The sequence below is a fragment of the Bos mutus genome, chromosome 6, assembly GCF_027580195.1.
Source record: "Bos mutus isolate GX-2022 chromosome 6, NWIPB_WYAK_1.1, whole genome shotgun sequence".
Classification (NCBI taxonomy): domain Eukaryota; kingdom Metazoa; phylum Chordata; class Mammalia; order Artiodactyla; family Bovidae; genus Bos; species Bos mutus.
Genome location: NC_091622.1, coordinates 104058429 through 104081207, shown reverse-complemented (window position 1 = coordinate 104081207; position 22779 = coordinate 104058429). Strand labels below are relative to the sequence as shown.

Genomic DNA, 22779 nt, shown 5'->3' with positions numbered 1-22779 from the left:
CTACATCCTGTCCATCTCTTTTGCAACCCCGTGGACTGCAGCCTGCCAGGCAACTCTGTCCATGGGATTTCCTAGGCAAAAATACTGGAGTGGGTTGCCATTTTTTTCTCCAGAGGATCTTTCCAACCCAGGGATTGAGCCCCCATCTCCTGCATTGCAGGCAGATTCTTTACCACAGAGCCACCAGGGAAGCCCCCAACTGTGTTCATACTATAATGCTGTTAGTGTGCTATTATAATGCTAGTTGTAGTATTAGCAATACTAATACTATCTAGTATTCTAATATTAATATTATGACTAATACTAAGTGCGGGTTCACTGTGCTGACATTTTACTGATGTTGCAATGTCAGTGACGAGCAAACCTGATTCCTCAACTGGAACAGAAGCACTGGCCCCAACCTCTACTATAGTCATTGTACTGTTCACCGCTATGTGCTTTTTAGTGAGAAATAAAATAAGACTCTTTAATTTTCTTAACTCTCAACCCTCAAGTACACATCTTTTTAATATTCTGTGTGACAAAATTGCAGACTGAAGTATGACTATTGCCTTGAGGAAAAGCAACTTCAATCGTCTGGGTTTGAGCTGCACTAGCTACTTTTTTCAAGAAAGACCATTGTAAGTTGAAAGACTGATTGACAGGCTAACTACGGTCATGTGGACGTGGACTGGGGGCAGGTATTTTTTGAAAATGAATGGAGCGAGCAATGAACAGTGTTTGTTGCCAATGAGAAGATCTGAGTTTTTGACAAAATTTAGAATTTTGGGAAACTAGATTCTACTATCGTGAGCTTGATTACTGAGAGACTCATTTTCCGCATGGTGATATGATTGAAGTTGGTAGTGAGATGAATGAATGGATTTTTTGATGTTATATCATTTAACATGTCAACATTTGGAAGATCTCAGAAGTCAGTGATCCAGCACTTTATAAATAACCAATGCAGGAAGTTTCAAAATCACACTTAGGTAAAACAATCTGTTCAAAGGGCCAGACAGACCAATGGATGTTAATATAACAAAACGCCAAAAGTTCATCAATGTGTTTTCATATTTCACAGCATAACTAGCTGTTAAAATACTACCATTTGTCAAGTTTTGTGTGATATCAAGAAATTAGTTGAAATGTCTATTAAAATATTCCTCCGTTTTCTAACTCTGTGTGAGGCCAGATTTTCTTCATATACTGCAAGCAGACAACCCACTGCAACAGATTGAACGAAGACGTAGCTACGAGAATCCAGCTTCTGTTAAACCAGGCGGTAAGCAGATTGGCAGAAGTATAAGACAATGCCACTCTTTTCTCTGAATTTTTTGAAAGTTAAAAGTATGTTATTCATGTTAATGCAAGAGATTTTTTTATTTTTAAATAAATCAATAATGCTCTAAAACATTTTCGGTTTGAATTTCTGAATGTCAGTAGATGCAACATGCACAAAGGCTTTTTGATATGTTCTCAACAATTTTTAAGAGGGCAAAGGGTTTCTGAGACCAAAACATTTGCAAACTGCTGCTCATACTATTTTGGGGTTAAGAAAATTGAAGCTCAGAGAGATTAGGCAATTTGGCTGAGGTCACAGAGCTAGAAAATTCCCCAACATGGAGGACCCTGTTGAGGTCCTCCAGCTGCTGGCAGACAGACTGTGGCTGTAAGCCTCCTTGGGGACCTCCTGGGCTGAAGAAAACTCAACCTGGACTTGGGTCAGACGGAGGAGTTGAAAGTCACACTTCTTTCTAGGGTCAGCTTCCACCTAATGCCAGACCAAGGGGGCCAGGGAAGGATTGGCGGGGGCAGCTCTGGCTTCTGGATGGAGGTGCAGAAGGAGAGGAGGCTGGGGAGGGACCAGGAGGCCGCAGACAGTGCTGATGTGGGTGGAGGAATTTAGACCTGATCTGGTGGTGATGGTGCTTTGCAGCCTTCATCGGAATCACAGCTGGTCTCCGTGTGGGTTTGAGAACGTTCATGGAGGACAGAACCCTTATATCAAAGTAGAAAAGCAGAGCTGAGCTTACAATTCTAGGTCTTCTTACCTTCATGCAAAGTGCCACGAGAACTGTGAAACTAGCACTGCAACGTGATTATGTGTTGGGGGCGGTTATTACGATCCGAACCTCTATCTTCAGGGGCTGAAGTCTATACAGCCACTGTGAGATTCACGGTTCCTCCCTAGGACCATTCAGTCACAGGTTCATGCAACCCTGCTTGCACACCTCCAGGGACGGTGAGCTCACTACCTCCTGAGATGGCGCCCTGCTTTATTGTCTGTTCTCCTGTAGAAGTTGAGCTCGTCCCTTTGCTGAGGGACTTTCCCTTTGTTTCTCTCTTGTTTTTACTGCAGCCTGCTTCCCCTCCAGACTTGCCTTCTTACTGACTCTCTCTCCATATGTTGTGCCATTTTGCACTGCCTGCTTCCTTCTTTCCCCTGTTCCCCACACCCCCCCACCCCACCCCCACCTACCCTCACAGAGCTAACCCCTGTGCCTCATTCCCTCACCTCTTCCAGGGCCCTCCTGTGTGCCAACCATGGGGACACATGGGTTCATTGGATCAGTTCTGCCCTCACCAAACTCATGATCCAGGGAGGCCATTGTCATATGGTCCCATGATCCATACAGGGCATATGGTGTGCAAGGGGTTAGGGAGGGGTAAGACGCCATTGATAAATGTTTCCCAACAGCAAGGCTGGGGAATCACAGCCTGAACACGGAACTTAAACCCAGGTCTGCCCGAGTGTGAACAAATCTCCTCTCTCCCACCTCCAGCTGCGTTCACAGATGACTTCATCTTTCACAGCCTCGGTTTCCTTACCTGGAAAATGGGCCTAGTATTTTCCACCTCTCTAACCTGTTGTGAGGATGAAAGCAAATGATGTGCCTGAGCCCCTGGCACACAGTAGGTTCACAGGACCAGTGACTTGGGGTCCTACTGTCCCCGCTCAGAGGGCCCTCAGAGCTGCTCTTGCGTTCCAGGAAAATGCCAGCAGGTCGGATTAGGGACATATGTTAGCAACTTTCCAGTCAGCAGAGGTCTGCCCAGCAATTGGCCCTGCCAAACTCTGGGCTTCCCTTAACTGATTTGGACACAGGCAATGGCTGTGTCCTGCAGCACAGACCCTGCAGGCTCCTCCCATAATCCCCGCCTCCCTGGTGCCCAGGGAGGAGCCACAGCCCTCCAGGGACACGGCCAGGCTAAGCAAGGCAGACGGATGCAGGCCTGGATGGCTGGTCTGGGAAGCAAGCCCCGCTTCTGTTTATTTAAATGCCAGAGTTGTTAGCCTGCTTCTATCGGTAGTTCCCTGGGGGCTGGGGGAGGGCTGCTCTCCACCATCTGAGAGGCAGAACCTGGGCTTCCGTAGCAGACACACCTGGATTTGAGCCTCAAGCCCCCAGATGGTGCTACTTGTAAAGAACCCTCCTGCCAATGCAGGAGACGTAAGAGACGTGGGTTCGATCCCTGAGTCGGGAAGATCCCCCTGGAGGAGGGTGTGGCAACCCCACTCCAGTATTCTTGCCTGGAGAATGTCATGGACAGAGGAGCCTGGTGGGCTATCGTCCATGGGGTGGCAAAGAGTCGGACTTGACTGAAGTGACTAGCACGCATGCTAACGCTTTCTAGTTATAGTCCTTGGGGCAAATAGCGTCACTCCTCTGAACCTCAGTTTCCTCTTTGGTAAAATGGGAGTAAGGTGACCCATATCCCTTAGGGTTGTGGTGAGGATGAAATGAGATAAAAGGTGCCAAGAGCTGCACATGTGATGGTTGGGGAAATGTTTCTATAGTCACTTCCCATTGAGACCAATGCCAGGGGCAGAGGTGATGAAAACCAGACCTACTGTGTGCACAGGAAATGACTAACACAGTGTGGGTGCTACAAAACACACCCCAGAGGCAAGGTGGACAGAGGGCAGTGAGTGGCCTGGAGAGGGCCTGGCAGGCCAGAGGCCTCAGTGCACATTCGTTGGCTAGAGAAAGAAGGGTCACCCAGGAGCGCCTGGCCTTCACTCTCAGCTATGTGAAGACTGAGAAGCCGGTGGGCTCTGCAGGGAGCTGAGGCAAGGCTCAGAGTAAGGAAATCCCTCCTGCAGCCAGGGCAGTCCAAAGACAGAAGATGACAGCTGCACTGGGAGTGAGCTCCCCGTCATGGTGGGTGTGCAAGCCTGGTTGGGAGAACTGTGGATGGAGATGTTGTAAGGGGAGCTTTGCATCTGTGGTATCCAAGGTTCTTTTCAACCAGAGGGCCTCTGATTCTAGGAGAAGCTTTCTTTTCCAACTCCAGTATCAGTGGTGGTCTGATGGTGGTCTGAGGCAATGGCAAACAACCTCCACACTTGAGTTGATTAACGTGATGGACGTTTATTTTTTAGCCGAATAACAGCCCAATGCAGGTGCTTGCCACAGCCTTCCTCTGCACGGTGACTCGGCACCAGGCTCCTTTCATCCTGTAGTTCCACCATTCCTCCAGCCTCTGAATTCTTTGCTGGATCCTCTGCGTATGGTTAGACAATAAGAGGAAGGAAAGAGTGGAAGGTTGCATGGAAAGTTTTTATGAACCAGCCTTGGAGACGGTGCACCTAATATCTCCCCATGTTCTATTGCTCTGTGTCATGCGTCCCTGGTAGCTCATGCTTCCCTGGTGTCTCAGATGGTAAAGAATCCACCTGCAATGTAGGAGACCCCTGTTTGATTCCTGGGTTGAGAAGATCCTCTGGAGAAGGAAATGGCAATCCACTCCAGTATTCTCGGCTGAAAAATCCCATGGAGAGAGGAGCCTGGTGGGCTACAGTCCATGGGGTCACAAAGAGTCAGACACGACTAAGTGACTAAGCATGAACATGCTCTGTTGGCCAGAACTGCAAGGGAGTCTGGGAAATGTAGTTCAGTTGCGTGTCCAGGAGGAAGAGGAACTGGGTGTGGTGAGCTGCCAGTTAGTCACTGACACAGGACACAGGGGGCCCACTCATTCATTCATTCTAGGAACACTTACTATGGCACTTACTATGTGCCAAGCCCTGCTATGGGATATACACATGGATCAGACACAGTCCTGGTCTCCAGGAGTCCACAGCCTCAGGTTCACAGCCAGGATTTATCAGGCAGCTATAGCCATATAGTTTGGCTGGGATGTTGGATGCCTTTCATCATATAACACCACCATAGTATATGAAACAGGGCCCTTGCTCCCACATCTATAAATTAGAGAGAACACTGCTTACCTCAAAGAATAATACATGCCAAGCTCTTAGCATAGCACAAGGTGAGCCTTCTAAAAACGGGAGTGAATCTCCTAACCCAAGTCTAAAATACTCAGAGTCAGGAGGTGCTGGGGACCACAGTGGTGGCATTCCAGGCACCCTAGTGGGGTGGGGGGATGATCTGATCACTGACAGAGGAGCCTGCTGCTGCTGCTGCTGCTGCTAAGTCGCCTCAGTCGTGTCTGACTCTGTGCGACCCCATAGATGGCAGCCCACCAGGCTCCCCCGTCCCTGGTATTCTCCAGGCAAGAATCCTGGAGTGGGTTGCCATTTCCTTCTTCAAAGTGAAAAGTGAAAGTGAAGTCACTCAGTCATGTCCGACTCTTAGCGACCCCATGGACTGCAGCCTACCAGGCTGACAGAGGAGCCTGGCTGCTCTCAAATCCTCACATGCAGTGGGACAAACAGAGCCTCCCAACCTGGGCCCTGTTAACTTCAAGGGAATGCCTGAAGCAGGCGTGTGTTTCCTCAATTCCCCAGCGTGACAGCCTCCATGGAAATAACATCAGAGGAGTTGTTTGCTCCTTCCCTGAGGCAAAGCAAAAAGAACTACACCCCCTGCAGTTCTATGAAACAGCTGGGGAACAAAGGATCAGAGAGATTGAGCAGCTTTCCTGCAGTCACAGAGCTGGGTGGAAAAGCAGGGATTCCAGAGCCTATGTCAGACTGCTTAATGACTCAGCTCTCAGGACGTGAGGACAAAATTTGCAGGGGAGACCCTAGTTCAAATTCAGCCTCCTTGTAAGCAAGAGCTGATTTCTCTGGAAATAGGGGTAATGAAAATGTCTTCCCAGAGAGCAGTTCAATGAGAGACACTGTGTGTAAGATCTGGGTCCTGGTCTGAAACTCAGCAACACCAGACTGGATGTGTGATGGTTAAGAACACAGACTCTGAGAGGCAGGCTCCACTGCTTAGAAGCTGTAGCTCATTGGGAAAATCACTTACCTTCTCTGTGCCTCGGTTTGCTCATCTGTTGAAAGCGGATGATGAATACCTAGTAAATGCCTGTGAGTGTGATTTTTGTTATCATTTGTGCACTTATGAGGTGGATTCCTGATTGCTGGTTAAGTTACCTGGTCTTTGCAACTGGATAAGTTGTGTGTATTTTTTTTTTTCATTTTTAATAAAATTGTATTACTTTTTTTTTTTTGGAAAAGCAAGCCATTGTTTTTATTGCTCAAGAGAGTGATGTAAGAAAATGTTTAATTTTTTGTGAGGCCCTTTTCATTGAAATGTAGTTGTTACTATTTTTTTAACACCAAAAACATTTTGTACTGGGGTACAGCCCAATATTGTGATAGTTTCAGGCGAACAGTGAAGAGACTCAGCTGTACATATACATATATCCATTCTAAAATCAAAATAAAGAAACTTTAGAAAGTGTGTTCAGCAATGTTTATCAATAAAGCATTCCTTGTAACAACTTTTAAAAAAAGCTAGACAGTGTGTTCAGTAACATTCATCAATAAATGATTCCTTATAACAACTTAAAAAAAAAGAAGCAGGTGTGTCAAGCTAGACTTTTGAGTTTTTCTCTTCTTAGGGACTAGGAAAAGCCTAGTCATTTTAGTGCTGAGGAGTGTGTTCGAACTGAAAGAAGACTGAGTCTAGGAAGCCAGCTGCCTTCGTTTTACAGATGGGGAAACTGAGGTCTGGAGAAGGGAAAGGTGTGCCCAGAAGCTCCAGCTCACTCTGAGCCCTAGTGCCAGTCCTGTGTGTCTTTCCCTCCCCTTCTTGTTTCAGGAAGTGGCACCAGGCTTTGGTTAACTTGTCTGATGGAAACAGCAGAGACCCAGATGCAGCAGATCCCGGGTCATGATTGGAAAGCCACGTTGGTATCTGGCTGCTGCCGGGCTTTGCCTTTTTCTGGAACTTGATTCCCCTTCCCTCTGTCTGCCCTATGACACGCTCATCCCCTCTCAGACTAAGTCACCCACATCGGAGATTTGTAGCCACAGCTCCCCTGCAGCAGCAAGGGGTCCCAGACGGTACATTTCAATCCCACAGCTGTTTATTAGGTGCCAGGCCCTGAAGGAGGGGGATTTGATGGTAAATGGAACAGGCGTGGTTTCTGCCCTCACCATCAAATAGGAAGACAGATGCTAAGCAAATCATCACAATTGGGCTGGAGGCTGTGTGACCTTGAGCAAGTTATGTGACTCCTCTGAACCTTGGTTCTCCATCTGTAACGTGGAACGAATAACAGCTATTTAAATCCCAGAGTTGACATGAGGAAGAAATGAGATAGGGAATGATAGCAACCAGCACCTTAGTAGAAGTTTTAGAAAGTGGAGTTCTTCCCCCTAATTGAAGAAACACTGCACTTGAATTTCTAAGGCTCCTTGCATAGCTAGAGGAGAAGACGATGTTGGTGGACATAGAGATGATCGTACCAAGGAAAGTAAGTCAGACAGTTCAGTTCAGTTCAGTTCAGTCGCTCAGTCATGTCCGACTCTTTGCGACCCCATGGACTGCAGCACACCTGGCCTCCCTGTCCATCACCAACTCCTGGAGTTTACTCAAACTCATGTCCATTGAGTTGGTGATGCCACCCAACCATCTCACCCTCTGTCATCCCCTTCTCCTCCTGCCTTCAGTCTTTCCCAGCATGAGGGTCTTTTCCATTGAGTCAGTTCTTCGCATCAGGTGGCCAAAACGTTAGAGCTTCAGCTTCAGCATCAGCCCTTCCAATGAATATTCAAGACTGATTTCCTTTAGGATTGACTGGTTGGATCTCCTTGCAGTCCAAGGGACTATCAAGAGTCTTCTCCAACACCACAGTTCAAAAGCATCAATTCTTCGGTGCTCAGCTTTCCTTATAGTCCAACTCTCACGTCCATACATGAGTACTGGAAAAACCATAGCTTTGACTAGATGGACCTTTGTCAGCAAGGTAATGTCAGACAGGAAAGTCAGACAGAGGAAAACAAATGTATGATATCACTTATTTGTGTAATCTACAAAAAATGATACAAATGAACTTATTTACAAAATATAAACAGACTCATGGACTTAGCAAACAATCTTATGGTTACCGAAGGGCAGGAAGGGATAAATTAAGAGTTTGGAATGAACAGATATATACTACTATATATGCATTAGATAACCAACAAGAACCTACTGCATAGCACAGGGAACTTGAAATATCTTGTAATAACCTATAATGGAAAAGAATCTGAAATATATATATAAAGGAGATCCAACCAGTCCATTCTAAAAGAAATCAGTCCTGGGTGTTCTTTGGAAGGAATGATACTAAAGCTCAAACTCCAATACTTTGGCCACCTCATGTGAAGAGTTGACTCTCTGGAAAAGACTCTGATGCTGGGAGGGATTGGGGGCAGGAGGAAAAGGGGACGACAGAGGATGAGGTGGCTGGATGGCATCAGCAACTTGATGGACATGAGTTTGAGTGAACTCTGGGAGATGGTGATGGACAGCCTGGCGTGCTGCAATTCATGGGGTCGCAAAGAGTCGGACATGACTGAGTGACTGAACTGAACTGATATATGTAAACTGAATCACTTTGTAATAACCTGTAATGGAAAAGGATCTGAAAAAGAATGTATATGTATACGTATGTATATATACACTGAATCACTTTGCTGTATACCTGAAACTAACATAACATTGTAAATCAACTATACTCCAGTAAAAAATTAAAATATAGAAAAGACGAGAATGTTAAAAATAAATAGAAGAGCATGCTCTGTGCCAGCCGGGCCAGTGTTCCCCCAGCTTGGTGATTCCATCAGTTCTGATTCCATCCAACTCGGTGATTCCATCAGTCGAGAGGAGTTTAAAGCAAAGGTTATTGGCTCACAATGCACCACTGAGCCTCTGCATTCTCCAGATAATCTACTTTATGTATCTGGTAAAATGGCATCAAATCAGAAACACACTTCCCAGAGATGCTGGAAATGCATGAAAATGCATTTTTTAGAGCATTTATGACTGCAAAAACTTTGTGATTTGGTCACGTTTCCCGTGATTGATCCCGAGATCCAGAGAAGCACGGCTCTGCCATCACCTGGGGTCAGGGGTGGCCCTGCTCCACCAGCACAAGATAGGCATCTGTGGAGGCACTTCTCTGAACCTCCGTTTCCTCATCTGTGAAAATGGGACCGAGCCCATCTCTGGACCAACTGAGTTACTGCCATGTAATTGAAACCTGAAGGAAATTCTGTTTCACAGACATACCTGCAGTGCCTAGAACAGAGCATAGAGCATAGGAGATGCTCATTAAAGGGTTATTGAATGGATGGTGCATAGGAACTTGACAAATACTTGTTGAAAAGTGAAAGTGTTAGTCACTCAGTCGTGTCCAACTCTTTGTGACCCCATGGACTGTAGCCCACCAGGCTCCTCTGTCCATGGGAATTCTCCAGGAAAGAATACTGAAGTGGGTTGCCATTTCCTCCTCCAGGGGATCTTCCCAACCTAGAGATCGAACCCCTGTCTCCTGCATTACAGGCAGATTCTTAACCATCTGACCCACCAGGGAAGCCCAATATTTGTTGAAGACAGAAAGACAAACATCAAGCAACTCAATATAGGTATGAAAGTATATCTTTCCAGCCTTACAGCTTTCCTGGAATTCCTCCTTCCCCCTCCGTTCCTCTCTCCCTTCCTTCCTTCCTTCTTTCTGTCTTCCTCACTCTTTTGTAGCTGAGACCTTGAAATGCAGAGAGGTTAATTGTGTGTCCAGGTTCATAGATCTAATTAGAGTCTGACTCTGATGTTTGGGCCTGGTTTTGTCTGGCCCCATGTGCCTTATACTTTCCACTGTGTCTGGAAGTTTCTTAGAAGCCTCTGAAAGTATCAATTAGGAATGCGCTCAATAGCAGCTTAGGCAATAAAGATGTGTATTTCTCTCCCAGCAGGAGCAGTGGGAGGTAGCTGTTCAGGGCTGGAGCAGCAACTGAACATTATAGCATAGAACCAGGGTCTTTCCATCCTCAGACAGTTTGCTGCTTTCTGGTCACAAATGGCTGCTGCAGCTCCAGGCATCACGACCAAGTTCAAGGCAGGAAAGAAAGGAGGGGGAGGAGCATTCCTGAAGCAGTTTCTTTTTTTTATCAACAAAGGAAAAAGGTACCTAGAGATGGATACGTCAGCCGACTTCCCCTTCTGCCTTTGTTGGCTAGCTTGGTCACCTGGCCGACCATAGCTGGAGGGGAGGCTGAGAAAGTGAGCACCCAGCAGAGGCTGCTGGGATGGCTGGGGCTGGTCCAGATCAGTTGTTGTCTCCTATGGGCTCGCTGCTGCTCTGAACAAAGGCAGGGTTGGGAGAGTGAGGGGAGAGGAGGAGGCTGTTGGGGACTCCAGACCAAGTGACCTCCTGTCTGGTGAGTGAGGAACCTGAATGCAGGAAGCCCCTCAAAACAGGCTCCAGGGATTATCACTGTACTGACTCTTTGATGCAATATGGCACAGGCAGGGCTTCTGGAAGGTGCCACATGCACGGGAGAGACAATTTACTGTGATCTGCTGGCACAGCAGTCCCTAACCACACAGGGAGACAGAATCCCCTTCCTTGATGTGCTTGCAATACTTCTGATTACATATCGGAGAGAAGATAAAGTAAATGCTACGAATGGTCCTTGACTGTATCCTGGATTTACAAGAAGAAACAAGCTCTGAAAGACATTATTGGGTTCACTGGGGGGGATTTGCATATGGATTATAAATTAGATAATTAGAATTGAATCAAACTTAAATTTCCTGAGTGTAATAATCACAATTGTGGTTATGCTCTTGTTTTAGGAGATACATGTTGAAGTAGTTAGAGGTAATGTCATTGATGTTCGCAAACAGCTCACCACAAAGTATATATGCATATATGCATCATACACTTACATATATACATACACACATATGCACAACTACATGTATATACACACATATATACAACTATGTGCATAAATATACATACAGATATATATATATATAAATATACATTATATATATAAACAGAGAGAAAGCAAATACAGCAAATGTGAATGTCTGGTAATCTACATGAAGGGCATATGGATGTTCATTCATGCAACGTTTTAATAGACTTGAAATTTTTCAAAATGAAACGTTAGGAAAATAATAAATTAAAATTTTTCGAAGAGGAAATTTCCAGAAAAATATTAACGGAATACACCATGTGTTAGCATGCATTACCCCAACATTCAAAATCTCTCCAGTGGTCTCCAAAGCCCCCATTTGGAGACCACCAATGTTGATTTAGAGGGTGTTTTTTCAGCATCAGTTATCCATAAGCTTCAATTCCCTCCTATGTAAAATGGGACGCTTTTTATATCATCCTGGGATGGCCAGTACTGGCCTTCAGAGAATATGGTGAGAATTGTATGAAATAAGGCTCACAAGTTCTTGGCACAGAAGCCAGGTGACAAAGAAGCCTCACTGTGATATGTGTCGCCAGTATCACAGTCGTGGCTGGTAGTAGGGCTGCTGAGAACTGCATGTAGCTGATTCAGGCAGGTTGCATCACCAGGCTCGGGCTTCCTGGTTTGCCCTGCTCCAGCTTTTGTTTCTTCCCATGTCTCATAGCCTGGGAGAGGTCTCCTGGATGGGAGAGCTGGAGACTGTAGTCACAAAAAGACATCCCCACCCAACACACACACACACACACACACACACACACACACACAGACACCCTTTATCTCATTATCGTTATTCACGGAGAGAAATTTCTGGCATCTCTGGGCCCAGAGATCTTTGATGAGCAGAGTCCAGGGCTGGGAGAGGCAGCCAAGCCTCCGTACTTCGGGATGGGGCTAATTCCATTTTCCGCTCCTTGCATCCATCAGAGGCCATGGAGCGCACCCTGCCCACCGCCCCCCCCACCGCCCCTCCCCCCCTCTTTCCCCACCCCACAGTGTTCAGAGCCTGGCCATGTGGAGAGGCTGAGCATCCCAGAGCAATTCTTCCCGGCCATCACCATCACCATCACCATCCGGGCTGCCAGTCCCCTCCTCCAGGCTCTGCCATGGGCCATGCTAATCCCATTACCCACAAATGAAGATGTAATCACAGCTCTTTCAGAGGGCTTCCAAAGCTGATCCCTCTTTGGAAAGAGAAAAGAAAGTGCAATTGTCCGAGCCACTGACTTCTGAAGCTCCCGCTGCGAGGAGGGGGACACAGAAGTTTTTTGGCCGGCAGCTGCTCTGCTGGGAAGGGGCGGAGGCAGTCTGAGTGTGGGGCAACAGAGCAGGGTGAGGGTGGACCGAGTGTGCCAGATTCCACACCGCTTACACTGCCTCCTCGACTGGACCTCCAAACTCTCTGCGTCTCATTTGTGCATCTTCCAAACAGTGCTAAAGAATCTCATTGGATCTGGTTGTTCAATAGCTGTGGGTGGAGGTGAAAGGTACCCAGATGTGAGGGTCCCACTGATGTTAGCAGTATGTTAAGTTAGTAGTGGTAAACTTTACTGAGTACTTACTGCTGCTGTTGTTCAGTCACTAAGTAGAGTCCCACTCTTTGCGAGCCCATGGACTGTAGCACGCCAGGCTCCTCTGTCCTCCACTATATCCTGGAGTTCACTCAAATTCATGTCCATTGAATTGGTGATGCTATCTAACCATCTCACCTTCTGTTGTCCCCTTCTCCTCCTACCTTCCATCTTTCTCAGCATCAGGGTCTTTTCCAATGAGTCAGCTCTTCCCATCAGGTGACCAAAGTATTGGAGCTTCAGCTTCAGCATCAGTCCTTCCAATGAAGACTCGGGTTCATTTCCTTTAGGATTCATTGTGGTTGATCTTCTTGCAGTCCAAGGGGCTCTGAAGAGTCTTCTCCAGCACCACAATTCAAAAGCATCAATTCTTCGGTGCTCAGCCTTCTTTATGGACCAACTCTCACATCCTTTACACACCTTCCGGAAAAACTGTAGCTTTGACTATAGGACCTTTGTCTGCAAAGTGATGTCTCTGCTTTTTAATACACCACATATCTAGGTTTGTCATAGCTTTCCTTCCAAGGAGCAAGTGTTTTTTAATCTCATGGCTGCAGTGACCATCTGCAGCGATTTTGGAACCCAAGAAAATAAAGTCTGTCACTGCTTCCACATTTCCCCCTTCTATTTGCCGTGAAGTGTTGGGACCAAAGACTTAATAAGCGCTCAACCAGGGAAACTGGACGTGAGCGAGCACTTACTAGGTGCCACTTTTCTGATGCCATTGTCATTTTCATTTTAGAGACCAGGAAACTGAAGCATAGAGAGGTCAAGTAACTTGTTCAAAGTCACAGAGCTGGACAGTGGTAGGCAAGCTCAACGGCCAGTTAAAACAGGAACACAAAGCTGCTTCTTGAACTATTGTTGCTTTTGAACAGAAGCAGTGGCGTGTGGCCAACAGCAAAGAATCCTATTTTTCGTCAGGAACAAGGTCATCCTGCCCTTTGGCCATGCCCTCCTAGGTCCTGAGGTTCAAGAACTGACCCATAAGTTGCAGTGAAAGATGCCTAGGCCTGGGTTCTTTGCGCGCCTCATTGCCCTGCGGGAACGGCGACAAGGCCGTCACTGAGTGTGTAGAGGGTGCTGTGCGCCAGGCACTCTTTCGTGCTTCACATACAATAAACAATCGGTAACACAATGGGGAATGTTTAACAACCAGCTCGCTTGGGAAAGCCCCTCATCTGTTAGCACTTGGCAGTTTCCATGGTGTAAGTGCTCCCACCTCCCACCATGGCCAACACAGCATGGAACTGGGGAGGCATGGGCAGAGCTGGTACTAAGAAGGGCTCCAGTGAGGGTGCAGAAGAACCCTCCTAGCTCCATTCGTGGGACTGTAAACTGGTACAGCCACTATGGAGAACAGTATGGATGTTCCTTAAAAAACTAGACAGAGCTATTGCATGACCATGCACTCCCACTCCAGAGCATCTATCCTGAGGAAACTATCATTTGAAAAGATCCATGCACTCCAATGTTCACAACAGCACTATTCACAGTAGCCAGGACACGGAAGCAACCTAAATGTGCATTGGCAGATGAATGGACAGGGAAGATGTGGTGCATATACGCAGCGGAATACTACTGGCCGTGAAAAGAGTGAAATAATGTCATTTGCAGCAACAGGGGTGAACCTAAAGATTATCATACTAAGTGAAGTCAATCAGAAGAGAAAGACAAATACCATATGATATCGCGGTATCTAAAGTGGAATAAGGAGTATGTGGACTCTAAAGTATGACAGAAATGAACTTACGAAACAGAAATAGACTCACAGCCACAGAAAACAAACTTATGGTTACCAACGAGGAAAGGAGATGGGGGAGGGATGAATCAGGAGTTCTGAACCAGCAGACACAAACTACGATGTAGAAAGAAAAACAGCTAAGTCCTACTGTACAGCACAGGGAGCTGTAATCTGTATCCTGTGTGTGCGTGTGTGCTCAGTCACTTAGGTCGTATCTGACACCCCATAGACTGTAGCCCTCCAGGCTACAGTGTCTGACACCCCATACAGTCACCCCATAGACTGTAGCCCTCCAGGCTCCTCTGTCCCCGGGATTCTCCAGGTAAGAGTACTGGAGTGGGTTGCCATGTCCTCCTCCAGGGGATCTTCCCAACCCAGGGATCAAACTCACATCTCCTGCATTGCACGCAGATTCTTTATTTACTGAGCCACCTGGGAAGCCCTGTCCTGTAATAAACCATAAAGGAAAAGAATATGAAAAATAATATGTATATGTATAACTGAATCAATTTACTGTATACCAGAAACTAACACAGCATTGTAAATCAACTATACTTCAATTTCAAAAAGTGGCTTCAGCACATCAACTGTTAATAACTCACAGCATCTGATGCCCTGAGCCCAGGTCTCTGTTCTAACTCTTCTCGTCCCGATTTCCCAGGGCCAGATCCACATTCAGCCAGACAGCGAGGTTCTCAAGGGCCGGGAGCCTGACGCAAAGCATTAGCAACAGGCACACACTAAGTGACAGCAAATATTTGGAGAGTTGAACCTAATGCTTTGATTTGAGTGGAATCAACTATTAAATACTTTGTCCAAGGTCACACAAGTAACCAGCAGCAGAGGGCACAACTTGAAGCCATGACTCTTGGCTTTGGAATTCTATCTTCAAAAGTTTCAGTGTGAATTCTGAGGTTATTGCCACATCTGAGAAAGGAGATGGAAGGCTCTGATCATCCCTGGGAAGAAAGCAGAGGGGCTGTGCGTGTACACTTTGCATCATCAATGCACCAAGGTGAGGTTTGCAGAGCACTTCCTAGTTTTTAAGATTTTTTCACTTGCAGGATCTCAATGGTTCCTAAGTTCTGGTAGCGTTCCCTTTAGGGCAACCCAAAGGTTCACTGGTCATGAACCTTTCAGAATGTTAATACTTAGGCATATGTTTACTTATTTATTTTTGGCCACACTGCATGGCATATGGGATCTTAAATCCCCAACCAGGGATTGAACCTGTGCCCCCTGAAATGGAAGCATGGAATCTTAACCACTGAACTACCAGGGAAGTCCCTTTTAGGCATTTATTTTAATATGTACTCAGAAAATTTTCTAGCACATTATATTAGAAATAGGTCATTGAAATTGACAAACAGCAAATGAGTGGCTTCAACAGGAATAAAAGTTTACCTCTCCTTAGGTAAAAGTCAAGGGGCAAGATCAAGTCCCTACCTCCTCCTATCTCTGCTGCGCAGGATTTCCATTTTCAGAAAGGTCATCTCAAGGTCTAATCTAGTTGCTGGAGCTCCAGCCATCAGGCCTACATTCCAGACAGCAAGAAACAGAACAGAAAAGGAAAAAAAAAAAAACACAGACTCATTCTTCTCCTTTGACTCATACCTTTTGTTCCATCATTTGATCAGGCCAGGTTATAAAACCACACTTAGCCGAAAAAGAGACCAGGACAGTAAGTTGTTATTCCAAGCAGCCTGGTGGCCACACAAAGAAATCAGGCTGCTTCTACAGGGAAGAAAGGGACAGTCATTTTGGTGTAAAAGACCTTGGTCTTTGCTATACACACACACCCCCAAACTGTGATTTCATTGATATTGTTGCTTAGTATGAGATTCAAGTTTTTAAAAGATAAGAATTGAAAGAAAATTGTTAAGTAAATGAAGTCCACGTGGCATGCGGATGTGGTAACAGTCAGGAAGGTGGTCAGAAGTGGAGAAGTTGGCTCAGCCTGCAGAGCATCTTTCCTTGCTCCTCTGGGACCCAGAGGTTGGTGGTCAGTAGGGTGGCATCTCTGCCCTCCTCCTTCTGTGAAGGAAAGGTTGTGGCTCACGCTCACCACTTTTCACTGCTTTTCCCAGGACTTTGGCAGCCACCACTGACGGCTCCCCCAGAAGCTCCCCCATCTTGCTAGTCCATCCCCCACTAGAGGTTGCAAAGATGAGACACTCAGTGCCCCAGTATCCTGGCAGCTTGGGGTCCCCCTGGAGACCCAGGTCTGGCCAATGAGAAGTAAACAATAAAACGTCAAAACAAGACAGGGAACTGCCCTGATGTTTGGGACTATTATTGATGTCAATATTGACTCTGGATCCCGGTGGATTTCAGGGCCACACACACTGCAAGGAACTGGTCACAGCGGCTTCAACAGCTTGAAATGGAACTCAACCAATAACTTGTACCTTGAATGGTGACAAGGAAAACAAGTGCCAAGGGTAATGCCTAGCACATAGTGGGCACCTAGCATATATTTCTTATCATAAAAATTCCGCACAAGTGCCTTTTTCCTGTGGTCGTTCTTCTACTAAAAGTGTTTAAGACCTGGAAAGGCTCAAACCAGTGCCGGCACACAGCAAGCCTTCCGTTATTGTTCGTTACAGTTCTTGTTATCATAGCCTTCTGGGGATCGTCATCGTTCATTCATTCAACGATCATCTAATTGCACACCCGTGTGTGCCAGGTGCCGTCTTGGCCCTGTAGAGTCAGTAGTGAAAGAGGTTGGACGGTTCAAGAGGGAGGGGGTATATATATTCATATAGCTGATTCACTTCACTGTACAGCAGAAACTAATACAACATCGTAAAACAAATAAAAAGGGTGAGTTTTTGTCCTACAGCCCAGGTTCTAAACCATCCATCCCACATTTAATTAACAAGGATTGGGATATATGCCAGGCACCATGCAAGCATGAACTGGGAACGCTGAGCTTAGCCTGGGGTGCCCTAGAGAGCAGTTGTCATGAGCTGGGACCTCAGGAACTAGCTGGAGTCAGCCTAGCTTGGAATAGGGAAGTCCACCCAGGACTGCTCAGTAAACCGTGCATGAAGACCAGTGGGCCAGCTTGTCAGGCCTCGGATCCCAGGCCCAGAATTTGGGACAAGGCCAGATTGGCTCAGAGCGAGCCAGGCATTAGCAGATGCCTCTGCAATGAAGGCTGGGTACCACTCCCGGCCACCTCCCTGACCTCCCTGGGCATCCCCTTTGTGTAACAGCTGTCCCCCATGCCGAGCCCTTTGGGATCCAGTTTCTGTGGAGGTTGACTTGCAAAACCCAGTGTATTGTCCTGAAACAGCAGGCTCTGGGGAGGGCTCAATGCAGTCATGGCCGGCACGTCTCTGTATTCCACCCTGAAAAGAATTACGTTCCCTCAATAGATGGTGCCCATTATGTGCCAACATCCAAGGCTTTTAATTGACTCAGGCTTAATTAATGATTTGGAGAACATTCACGGCTAGCCTGGGGCTCCAAGAGAAGGGGATGGGGGATGACTAATAACGTGAAGGATTTTATGGGCACGTTCCGTTCAACTGTTGCTAGGTCCAGGGTGGCGATGCCTTTGAAGTGTGACAACACAGGGTGGAATGGGAAAATATTTGATGAGAAAACCCAGATTTGTCCCCTGTCTTGCGTCTTCTTTCCTGCTACTCAAGTCGGAAGATGCAGCTTGAGTCACATCTACTACCCACTTTTTTGTTCCATTTGAAGAACACCCATTTCTTTCTTGGTCCTGAGCGTCCTTTGACAGAGATCCCTGATCGACCTGCCTTGTCCTTGGTGGTTTCAAGAGGCTTCAGTTTGCTTTTGTTCCCAGGGAATTCTGCAAGATTTTCGAGTGTCTTCTTCAGTCTCTAAGATAATTGAATGCAAGTTCTGTGAACATTTTATGGGGATTTCATTAGCATGCCATGAGAGTTAGTTAAAAGTTCCATGGAAGTTGAGGGAGTGTTTCTAGTAGAATTCCATGATATTTCTGTGAGAATTCATTAAGGATCGCACAGCAACTCTGGGAGGTTTTCGTGAAAATTCATTGAGAATTCCCCAGGTCTTCTATGACCATACTATGGGACTTGGGGAAGACTTCTGTGAGAAAGAGGAGCAAGCGACAGGAGAATTCTAGGGGCAGCCTCCCAAAAGTGTAGCAGGCCTTCCAGGAATGCTTAGGAAATAGTCCATGAAGATCTGCTACAAAAATTCCATACAAAAGTTTCTGGAATTCCATTGGAATTCTTCGAGAATGTTGTAAGAATTTTAAGAGCATTCATAATAGAATTTTCTGTAGGAGTTGCTATTGATTTAGCCTTGCTTTTCATTCGTGTCAGAACTTGAGCTTCTGGATCAGTGAGGCTACCAAGAAAAGTGGCCCCTAGTTTGTCTTTTTTTTCTCTGTTTCACTAAAAAAATATTTTTCCCACTTAAAAAATACAAGAAACACCCTTGCTTTTGATACCTGCTGAGGGTCTGAAAGCAATAGGTAGATGACCGACTATGGAAAGATGAAACAAAAAAGGGGAAGAGTTGGGATCCTTGGAAGAGGGGAAAAAATCATCAAATCTCCTTCCTCTCCCTAAGAATGCTTGTTGTGAAGAATATTTGTTGCTCAGCCTATTCACACTGGTGTCACACTGGTCTGGTGTCAAGGACACTGGAGTAGGGGCCCAGCGACCTGGGTACTAGTTCCAGCCGTGCCATTAACTAACTGCTTAACCTTGGGCCGGTCTCTGGTCTGTTTCTCCTTTTGTGAAATAAGAAGCACCGGGCTAGGAAACCTCCAAGAATTCTTCCAACCTGGTCAGCCTGTGATTCTGCAACACAATGGTGGTGATGATGATGGTGGTGGTGGTGTTGATGGGGATGACGGTGACTATGGTGGTGGTGATGACAGCGGTGATGCTGGTCATGGGGATCATGGTGAGGATGATGATGATTGCTGAGATTATAATGATGGTGGTGATGACGGTGGTTGTGGTGATAATGATGGTGGTGATGGTGGTCCTAGTGGTAATAATGGTGGAGATGACGATGGCTGTTGAGATGATGACGATGGTGGTGATTTTGGTGGTGGTGGTGATGATAACAATAATCACCATCATCAAGCACTTATTATTACCGCTATGTTCTGGTATTGTGTTAAGTACTTTGCTTTCTCTTTTTTCAGTCCCTACATCAATCCTATGACATAAGAACTATATCTTTTTATGCCTTCTAGTTTATAGATAAGGATACTGAAGGTCCCAGAGATTTATCAAGATCACATGGCTAATAACCTGTAGAATCAGCTTCCAACAGATAACCCGCCCCACTTCCCAGACCTCTCTTAGGCACCACACAACGTTGTTCCTTCTACCACTTGCTGCCCTAATCTTTAGACGCTGAAGAAATTTCTCCAATGTCTGATAACAAAAGAAGCAAATAGGACTTGTCAGATCAAAGTCTCCCTGATGTTTTCAACCATCAGGAACTCCTTTTCCCACCCCTCCTCACTTCCTCATCCCTGTTCCATCACTTCAGTTTGACTTGCTTCTTTTGTTTGCTCATTCCTCCTCCAGAATCCCACCAACCACATTCCCCATGTGTTCCATCCTGCACACACTGCCTGGTGATTTTCTACAAGCCATATGTTCTTATCACAATGTTATTATGCTCAGAAGTCTCCAGCATCTCCCACTAAGGGCTAAGAGACTAAACCAAACTCTTGACAGCTCCTTAGTGTATCCTCCAGGACCTCCAAAATCTGGGTGCTTCTTGCCTAACCAGTCTCATCTCTTGCTATAGCTCCTTAACACCCCGGGCTAAATTCCACCTCTGTGACTTTACTAGGAATACCCTTCTGCCTAGAATGGCTTCCTCCTCTTCCTCCTCCCTGCCTCTTTCCACACTGAGGCTTCCCAGACTTCTCCAATGTGCATCCCAGAACTTTCACATGTTGTTCATTACAAAGTAGCATGTTCTCATGCAGGCAGCTTATCTTTTGAGTCCCTCTTCTCTTGTGAAATAGACACAGGATAAATCCCTAAAGGTGAAGACCACATCCTCACCCGGACCTGGCCCTGCAACTGACCAGCACATGACCTTGGGCAAGATACTTTACCTCTCCCAGATACTACCCTCACCTCATAAAAGATGAGAATGGAAACAATAAATCCTAGTTGGCAGAGGTAAAGAGCAATATGAAATGGGATAAAATGGAAAAATCTTCCTGATATACTTTGAAAGTTTTAAAGATGACTGGGTGTCAAGCACAAGTATGCTGCAGAGGTGTTTGGCAAGATGGGTCAATTCAGTCCCCCTACTCCATCCACATCCCCCAGCACACTGCGGAGGACCTATAGTATTCCCTTGTGGCTCAGCTGGTAAAGAATCCGCCTGCAAGGCGGAAGATCTGGGTTTGATCCCTAGGTTGGGAAGATCCCCTGGAGAAGGGAAAGGCTACCCACTCCAGTATTCTAGCCTGGAGAATTCTATGGACTGTATAGTCCATGGGGTCACAAAGAGTCAGACATGACTGAGAGACTTTCACTTTTCACTTATAGTATAATAGTCTGCATTTGGAGCTTGGCGTCATGGACAACTTAAATTCTTCTTATCTCCTTTAATGATCCTAATTCCTTTCAGGAAGCTGCTGCCATGATCCATGTGCCGCAGTGGAGGACACTGAGGCTTAGAGATAGCCCTCGAGGCTGTGCTGGTCCATCTGACTTACTCCTCGCTGTCTGGCTTTGCTGTCCCTCCACTGAGTGGCTGAATGGTCCTTGACCAAGCAGATCTCCTGGTTGCCTGACCTGGGGTGTCTCTGTGCCCCAAAACGGACCACACCCTTTCCTTCAAGGAAAGCCTGCTGTCCAAACTCCCACAAGAAGTGGTTCCTAACCAGCAATGGGACAGACTGATCTACAGGCTGAGTCTACATCCCCCTTGCTCAAGAGGGGGTGTCTTAAAATGTCTATGGACCTTTACAGGAAGAGAGTAGGTTTGTAATAATCACTGGATTCATCATGTCAAAGCCAAGGAGAAGGTCTGAGCTGAGAAGGACTTTAGTCCCTCTATTCTGAAGGAAACACGGGTTCAGAGAAGAGGAGTGATTTGCCCAAGCCCTTGGTAGAGCCAGAGGCGGATCTGTAGCCTCAGTGGCAGCTCACTACTTGAGGTCATGTCTAACTTCTCTGAATCCTGTTTCTGCAAGACTTTGCCCTCTTCGTGGACTAATCTCATCAGCTTCTTTGTATTTTAATGGGTGATAACGTTGGGTCTTATTATACTTTCAGACAGCATCTGTCATTTTCATTTACAATATTCCCACCACGTTCCAGCCCTGCTCTTGTCATCATGAAAATTATAGTCAAAAGATGAAGGAGACAAAGTCTCTTTTCTCCTTAAGGAATTCAGTGAGACATAGACACCTGACAGGGGTCAAGTCAAATACGGACTTGTTTTTCTCTCACATGAGAATTCCTGAACGAGCAGGTCCAGGATCTGGGACTCAGGGTGCATGCCTCCTCCACTATGGACTCCAACATGAGGGTTCTTGTCCTCATGGTAACAGGGAGTATTCTCCTCCACACTGACCCTCAGGGTGTCTTTCTGATCAGGAAAAAGGGATAAATGCAAGGGGCAAAAGTGTAAGACCTTTCCTGGGAAGTTTTCCCCATACCTTCCACTGGTCACTGCAAACTTCATGAGAGACTGGGAAATTGTATGTGTATCTGAGTTAGTACACTGCTAAGTGAATGAAGTTGCTCAGTCGTGTCTGACTCTTTGTGACCCCACGGACTGTATGTAGCCTACCAGGCTCCTCCGTCCGTGGGATTTTCCAGCCAAGAATACTGGAATGAGTTGCCATTTCCTTCTCCAGGAGATCTTCCTGACCCAGGGATTGAACCTGGGTCTCCTGCATTGTAGGCAGACGCTTTACCATCTGAGCCACCAGGGAAGTCACACTGCTAAATGTACCCTAAAAGATTAGAGTGTTCTTGGAAAGAAAGAAGGAGAGTAGATAGTGACTAGATTACCTGCCATCTCTGTCACAACAAGGTCAAAAATTTCCTAAAATTGTATTGTATGGGAAGAGAGTCCATAACATTCCCTAAATTTTCAGGAGGATGCATTGGTTGGGGAATCTTTGACACAAATGGAGATTCAAGAGACAGCAATTCTAATAGCTGAACTTGGGTTCTTCATGCCCACCCCTAGTCAATTTATTGAGGGTTATCAGCATGGGGCTGTGGTGTGGCACATTAGGTAAGCTTCCAAGGCAGGGGATCTGATTTACAGACCCAGCGCTTCCACAGTCCAGCTGTGTGACCTTGGGAAAG

General features: G+C 46.3%; 1 non-coding gene across 1 annotated transcript; it reads right to left on the bottom strand.

Moving 5' to 3' along the window:
* Nucleotides 1–22324: 22324 nt before the first annotated feature.
* Nucleotides 22325–22397, bottom strand: TRNAC-ACA (transfer RNA cysteine (anticodon ACA)). The gene has a single exon. It is a non-coding gene; the product is annotated as a tRNA-Cys (tRNA).
* Between the last annotated feature and the right edge of the window lie 382 nt (nt 22398–22779).